We start from the raw sequence: 7,500 nt of genomic DNA, 5'->3' as shown, positions 1-7,500 counted from the left end.
AGTGAGGATTAAGATATTTGTGGAAATTTCCTTTCTACCATACAGACGAAAAGAGACGATGATTGCCCCAGCGAACAGGAAGATTAAGTCTAGTTTGGCATTCTGCTGCAATCAGAATATAAGCTGATACGTCAAGGTTAAATAAAGGACGGAGTGAGGAAATAATTCACATTATTCCTGATAAGCAAACTAGTTTATTCTATTTGATCACGAGTTATATTATATAAATGCTATAGACTTGAAATCATCAACCAACATTCATCATCGTATATCGTATCTTTATATCATTAACAATTCTATCTTACAAAATTTCTGCTTTCATAAATATATATATATATATATATATATATATATATATTATATATATATATATATATATATATATATATATACATATATATATATATATATATATATATATATATATGATATTAAAATATTTATGTAATCTTTTTTTCTTTTGTCGGTTTAACGTTGTACACATATACAGAAATACACATACATAGGAACATATACGTGTGTATATATATATATATATATATATATATATATATATATATATGTGTGTGTGTGTGTGTGTGTGTGTGTGTGTGTGTGTGTGTGTGTGTGTAGGGGAAAAAAGAGAGAAAGTGTTTTGGCTATGCTTTTCATTATGCAAAGCATAGCTAAAGCGGTGTCTCTCTTCCTCTTTATTTAATGGGTCGGTTAAGCTGATTGACGAAAGCAAAGGCCAGACTATTCCATCGAAGTCTTCATGGGCATCTCATGCACTCATTGCCTTGGATAGCAAGAGTCAAGCTGAATAATTCTTGGTTAAATATATTTAGGTATTTCTTTAGGTTGTAGAATACTCTACCACTTATCAGGAGACATCGCTCAAAGAATGCTTTTAAAGCATATCATTCTATATTATCTCGCTCTTCGTACTGTAAGTCTCCTTTAAGTAAAACAAATATGGCTTGACTCCAAATTACTTCAAATGTCTTGATTTCATTTGTTTAAAAACACGTCTTAGATAACATCTCATTTTTTTTCTTCTGTCTACATGCTAAAGTATCCATACTTTATATGTACTATTCTGCATTTGGAAGAGAAATGGAAAAAAATTTAAATAGAAGAACACAGAGAAGGACGGAGCCTAGGTTTTGCATTTACGAAGAAATGTATTTCACTTTCCCACCTCAACCAACAGCCTCTGGGAACATATATACCTGCTTTGTGTTCCCTGTGCCCTGTTACTTCCGTTGTTAGATGAAGCCTTTATTTGCTATCAATTGATCACTATATCCAAATTTCTATCAAATTTCTTGTTGATGCTGTCAAATTTAAATTACTTTGATGCACACACTGTTAATAATAAAAAAAAAGTATGAAAACCTTCCCTCTGAAGCCACATAAAGCACAGAAGATTTCCGCGAGAAAACGTGAAAGAAGATGAAAGGAAGGAAAAAAATTCACCTAACAAAGTCCTCGGCATTACGAGATGATAACACAAAGTGTCATTTGCCCAGACTCATGATGAGAAACTTCCAGTACTCGACGAACGAAAAGTAGTTTTAGGTTCTGGCTCAGAGATCCGCCAGGGGGTCACCCACGCGGAAACGCAATGCATTACCAAATAGCGTTTTGCCCAAAAGGATTGAGTTGCAACAGCTTCTTGCTCGGCTGGAATACCAATCCGCGATGAAGCAATCAACGGAAGAAAAGAGGCATTTGGAAGCAAAATGTCAGTGGGATAGCAACGTTTAAGCTTTCAGCTTTTCCATTGTACAGAACTCGCCTTTTTCTTTCTTTCTTTCTTTCTTTCTTTCTTTCTTTCTTTCTTCTTGTTTTAAAGACGGTGACGTTAAAGGTGGTCTTTGTGAGTGAAACCCTTAGTTTGATAAGGAAGTACTCACAAAAATCCAAATAATTTCTCATATGAATTTACTTCAATTTTTTGTCTTCCGGGTACCATCTTGGTTTTCCCAAGTCATGTAATCTTATAAAGCTATAAAATGGACTCTGGCAAGTCAAGTGGACAATACAATACTGGTGTCTTTCTTTCTCAGGATCTAAACTTTAAGACTCCGTATGTTTTTACCGAAACTTGATCTCAGACTGAAGCTTAATCTTCTCAGTGTTCCAGTGGATTTACTGGAAAGCAAGCTGGGCATCACAGGGCAAGAGAGAAATCACTTTTCAGAATAATTTTCCAACTGCAAATTTCTCCATATATCATCCTTACTAGTGTGATCTATTATAGGCCTTATTTTCACCTCTAATTCGAAATACACAAGCATATGTATACAGTAATATATGGCCACGACAGAATTATAAAAAAAATCAACATTCTGTTGACTGTAACAAAATCTCGCGTATCATAAATCTGAAAATAATCTGAATTAGGTGTGATTTTCATCCTCTTCTTTCAACTGCTGCTATTAATCCTAGTGGATACAAATTGCTCTTTCGTTGTGAGATAAATTCTATTTGTTTGTTTCGGCAAAGCGGGAAAGATTTCCTCCCTCTGGCATAGGTAGATAAATTGCATTCTAGATATAAATCTTTGGAGGGTTTGTGAGAGCAAGGTACGACTAGTGATAAAAGTGGAGCTTTCTTCAGTTTGTAGGCAAGTCTAGCGTATTTCAAGAAAAATCCTTTACACTGAAGGGACAGCGTACGGGAAAAGTCTGAAGGACTGCAGATATAGTTAGGTTTTCTAAATCCAGGGAAGCCCTTCAAGCCAAGAACAGAAGTTCGAGATTGGACGGACTGGAAACTCATGCACTGGTTGCCAATCGTAAAGACAGCTTGCAGAGGACAGCGAAAATAGGAAAATATATTGTGCGTGGGGAGAAAGTCCACTTGTAATGTTTCCTTCAATATGAGAAGTAATTAAGATAATGCAACATCAGCGTTTGCAGATTTTTCGCTTTCCCTTAGTTAAAGATGTTAAACATAGGAACTACCCAATCTATCAGATACTGTGGAATGAACAGCAGCAAAGATAAAAATGTACGGAGCTAAAAAGTTTAATATCATAATGTCTTTGATTAATTTGTGTGTAGTATGCGTGCATTTCAATTGAAGTTTCTTAATCATGTATAGTTCTGAGACTGAGAGAAATGGTATTTAGAGCTTTAACAAACAAACAAACAAAAAGGGGGGGGGGGGGGGGGGGGGGGGGGGGGGGGGGGTGGGGGCGGGGGGGGGAAGTAATGCTGAGCAAAGCCTGCTTCGGAGGCGTGGATGGCGTAAAATGGTGATAGGTGATGATAATTGCTTTGACTGAAAGGAGGGATAAGAGTCCCTATAGATACTTAGGAAATGTCGCAAGAAAGGAAAACGGATGGAAAAATAAGCAATATGAAATACATACTCATGCGTTCAAAAAACTAAACATGATCAATAAATTATTCAGGAAATCTTTAGATACATTTAGAAAAAAGAACATGCCAAATTATAGGACATGGCATTCAAAAAATATATATACTATTTTAAAATTAACCTTAATTCAGAGCCTGAGGATAAATCGAACTCAAGAGGTGCCTCGTCTTTGACGGTGAAAATGCAATTTTGCTACGATGGATTTACCAAAATAGAATATCTCATGTTACAGGCAGGCTTTATTGGAAAGAAAGATTCAGAAAGGAAATAGGTCAGAAATGGTGGCGGAAATTCCTAGCTTGACCTGGGAGCTAAGCAATGCAAGAACTGAACAACATAGGCTACGGCGTCGATGCAAAATTCATGAGGCTTGGTTTGGGCTAAGGGACATCTGTGAGAATGAAAATTTTCGATAGTAATAAAATCCTTTACAGGAGAAAGCCTTACTTATCAATAAAAGAGGGGTAGGCATTCAGTCTTTTTATTACAATTTATTTCCGTTCCGTCAAACATTTTAAAAAATTTATCCATTCTTGTGTAGATCAGATATTGTCTTTATTTAAAGCCGCAATAGTGATCAAAAGACACGAAACAGATAAGATCACTGTAGTTCATTACCATTACTGACGGAACCAAAAAGCACAGAGACCGAGAATCATCCTCCTTCTGAAGATATTTTTCTCGTCTACCATCGTACTGTAATGTATTTTATCAAAGAGACCGCAAGATTCCTATTGATTATACAGACCTTCTCATATATCATTATATATATATATATATATATATATATATATATGTATATATATATATATATATATATATATATATATATTATATATATACATGCATATATGTATATATATACATATATAAATTTTCTATGACCTGACTAACAAGAAATAAACCAATAACTAATTGTATGACATTTAGTCTAAGGCATCATCCATTAAACTACATACAACAGAATCAATTACGACAAAGAAATCGGTTTTACAAAGAGAAGTAAGATGTAAGGAATTTAAAACCATTCGGTGCATACGAAATCATTACAGATGTTTAGATGAGGAAAGTTTTTTTCGATTAACGATGGCGAAGAACGACTTTCTGATAATGTTTAATTTCTCTACTCAATCTCCTTCAAACATCTTGTGTAAATCAGGTTCAAAGATATATAGGCCTGGACTTAAATCTTTTATATCAAATTCGCTTTATTTTCATCAGTCAGATGTATTAATTCAACGAAGATTATGAGAGGTTTTTAGTGACACGTAGTCTATATATACTATATAGTATATACTATATGCTATATACTGTGTGCTATATAGTTCTATAAATTTTTTCACCTGATCATCGTGGTGATGGGCTGATTTCGAGTCTCTGTACAGAACCTGATTCCGACCGAAGTATGTACACTGCAGAGTAGAAAAAGATGAGAGAGAGAGAGAGAGAGAGAGAGAGAGAGAGAGAGAGAGAGAGAGAGAACCGCAGCACTTTATGATCACGCATTCATAGTCATACGCTCGTGGTGCCAGAAAACATTGCATGAATGATTACTGTGACAAAAGACACTGCTAACGAAATCCCTAAATGCCAGCTTTGCTCACTTTAAGTTTTGCATTAACCTTGAGAGAAGTGAAACGAGGGAAAATCCGACGCAATCTCAGTAATGAGCAAAGTTGAAGAGTTTCTTCGCGAACTTAAATAAGTTCTCTTCATCTCTGAGAAGGAAAAAAAGTGGGGCTAATGTAATATTTAATAAACGAAATAAGTAAGATTGTGTTCGTCCTGAAATTTGCGTTTGGAATTAATATAACAGGTTCTCTCTCTCTCTCTCTCTCTCTGTCTCTCTCTCTCTCTCTCTCTCTCTCTCTCTCGTCTCTCTCTCTCTCTCTCATATATATATATATATATATATATTATATATATATATATATATAGTATATATGTATATTATACATATAATGTATAAGTATGTATATATAATATTATATATATATATAGATATATATTAATATATATATATGTATGTAGAAATATATAATGTAAGTATATATATATGATATATATATATATGTAAGATAAAATATATATATATATATAAATATATATTTATATATATATTTTTATATATATATGTGTGTGTGTGTGTGTGTATATATATATATATATATATATATATATATATATATATATGTTATATGTATATATATATATATATGTATATATATATATACTATACATACATAATATATATATATATATATATATATATATATTATATATATATATATATATATATATATATATATATGAAACATTGCTATGTCGTAAGGTATCAGCTTTCCATATTTCATTCGCACCTCATTTTCTTGTCACACAACTCTACACCTACATCTACTGGCCTCTCTCTAACCTCTCTCACATTCATGTCCGCTCATCTCAGACCCGCTCTTACACCAAACAGGTCACCCTCCCAGCTGCATATTTCAACAAAGATTTCACTTCCAGCGTAAAGACTAGTTGTCGTTCTCAATAACTTTCATACTAAACATTTTCAACATCTTCCATAATACCTCTCTCATCTGTCAAAGGCTTTTTCGAATTCATTCCACATAAGCTTTTTCCCCTTCCATCTCAGTCTTCCTTTATAACTTTTCTGCATAGAATGCCTTCTGCCCTCTTTTTATTTTGTCAGTCGAGACCCTACCGTAGACCTTCCTTTATATACTAAACAACATTAGTAAGCGACTTGTTTATGTACCATAGTTCATCAAAAAATCGTTCATTTCGACTCCTTTTATGTTTACTTGGTTGAGATGCTACATCAACTTATCAGAATGAAAAGGGGAACCGAACAGATTCACGAAAGCTATCCTTGCAGTTTTAAATATAATATATGTACATTCACATAACTGTGGATTTATTTCTCCATTGTTACCTTTCTTATGCCAACTGTGATTCTGCAGCGTTTGAATGCTCAGGAACCGAAAGAGAAATCGTTAAATCACAGAACTTCGAGGACAATTCATAGGTTTGATACAAAAACAACCGGGAAACTTTACCCTAAATTTTCAAAGCTGTAAATCACATATACGTATACTGCCGTAATCACCTTCGTATCGTTTATGTCTACTCTTAAGAATAACTAGTACGAAACACTGCTTCAATCTTGATGATTTTTATGATAAAACGCAATATGTAAACTTTCCTTCTTGTTGGATTAATCATTAATAATTGTTTACTCTCAAGGATCATAAATTAGGCTCTCATATCTCTCGGCCCTTCCTGCTCATTAGACTTAGCCCTCCATTAGCTCAACCCGAGCCCTTGATTCTGTTTTATTATTTTTCTATAAAATAGAAAAGCGATGAATGTTACACTTTTTGAGATTATTCAAGATTCTTCGTTATGTCTCCATCGTGCGATACGATTCATTTAACCTTTATGGAATTTAACGATAGTATATGTAATGAAAACATTAATTTTCAGTAAAGTGCTTGTTGACGCTTTAGTCACAGAATATAAATTCAGCTGTAAAGTAACTAACTGTGTACTGAATTCAAACGGTTCCTTTTTTCATCAGTGTGTTTCGATTCGATCATTAAATGGCAGGGCTGATTTGCGAATCCAGTCCACCCCCGCAAAAAGGTTGACAGAGAGGGACTTCCATTTTCGACAATTTTTGTGCATTTCTTTTATTGGAAAAATAAGTGGTGAAAAAATAATCTCCCAGAAAGACAGAACTGAACATTTGGCGGCTAGGGCAAAAATAACCTCTTTGTTAAAGTTAAAATTACTAGGAAAAAGAAGGAAAGAAAGCAGAGAACCAAATGAATCATACCTTGACTTTAGAACTAATGCAAGTGTAATGTTGTGTGACTTTTGTGAACTTTTTAGGAATTAGAGCATGTATTAGCATAAGTTGCTGTACCACTTATTATAGATCTCGGATATATCTTATTGGTTAAGCAATAATTGAATTGTCTAAACAATCTTCTGCGAAGTTTTCGAACAGCGTTGTGAAGTGGCTTGACTCTTAACTATGTAAGACTTTATTTCCTGAAACACAAAAGCACGGGCAAAATACTGTTTAGACTCATCATGGCTTTACTTATTAATTAACGTGATCTT

The sequence above is a fragment of the Macrobrachium nipponense genome, chromosome 5 (assembly GCF_015104395.2).
Source record: "Macrobrachium nipponense isolate FS-2020 chromosome 5, ASM1510439v2, whole genome shotgun sequence".
Lineage (NCBI taxonomy): Eukaryota > Metazoa > Arthropoda > Malacostraca > Decapoda > Palaemonidae > Macrobrachium > Macrobrachium nipponense.
Note: the sequence above shows the minus strand (reverse complement) of the source record.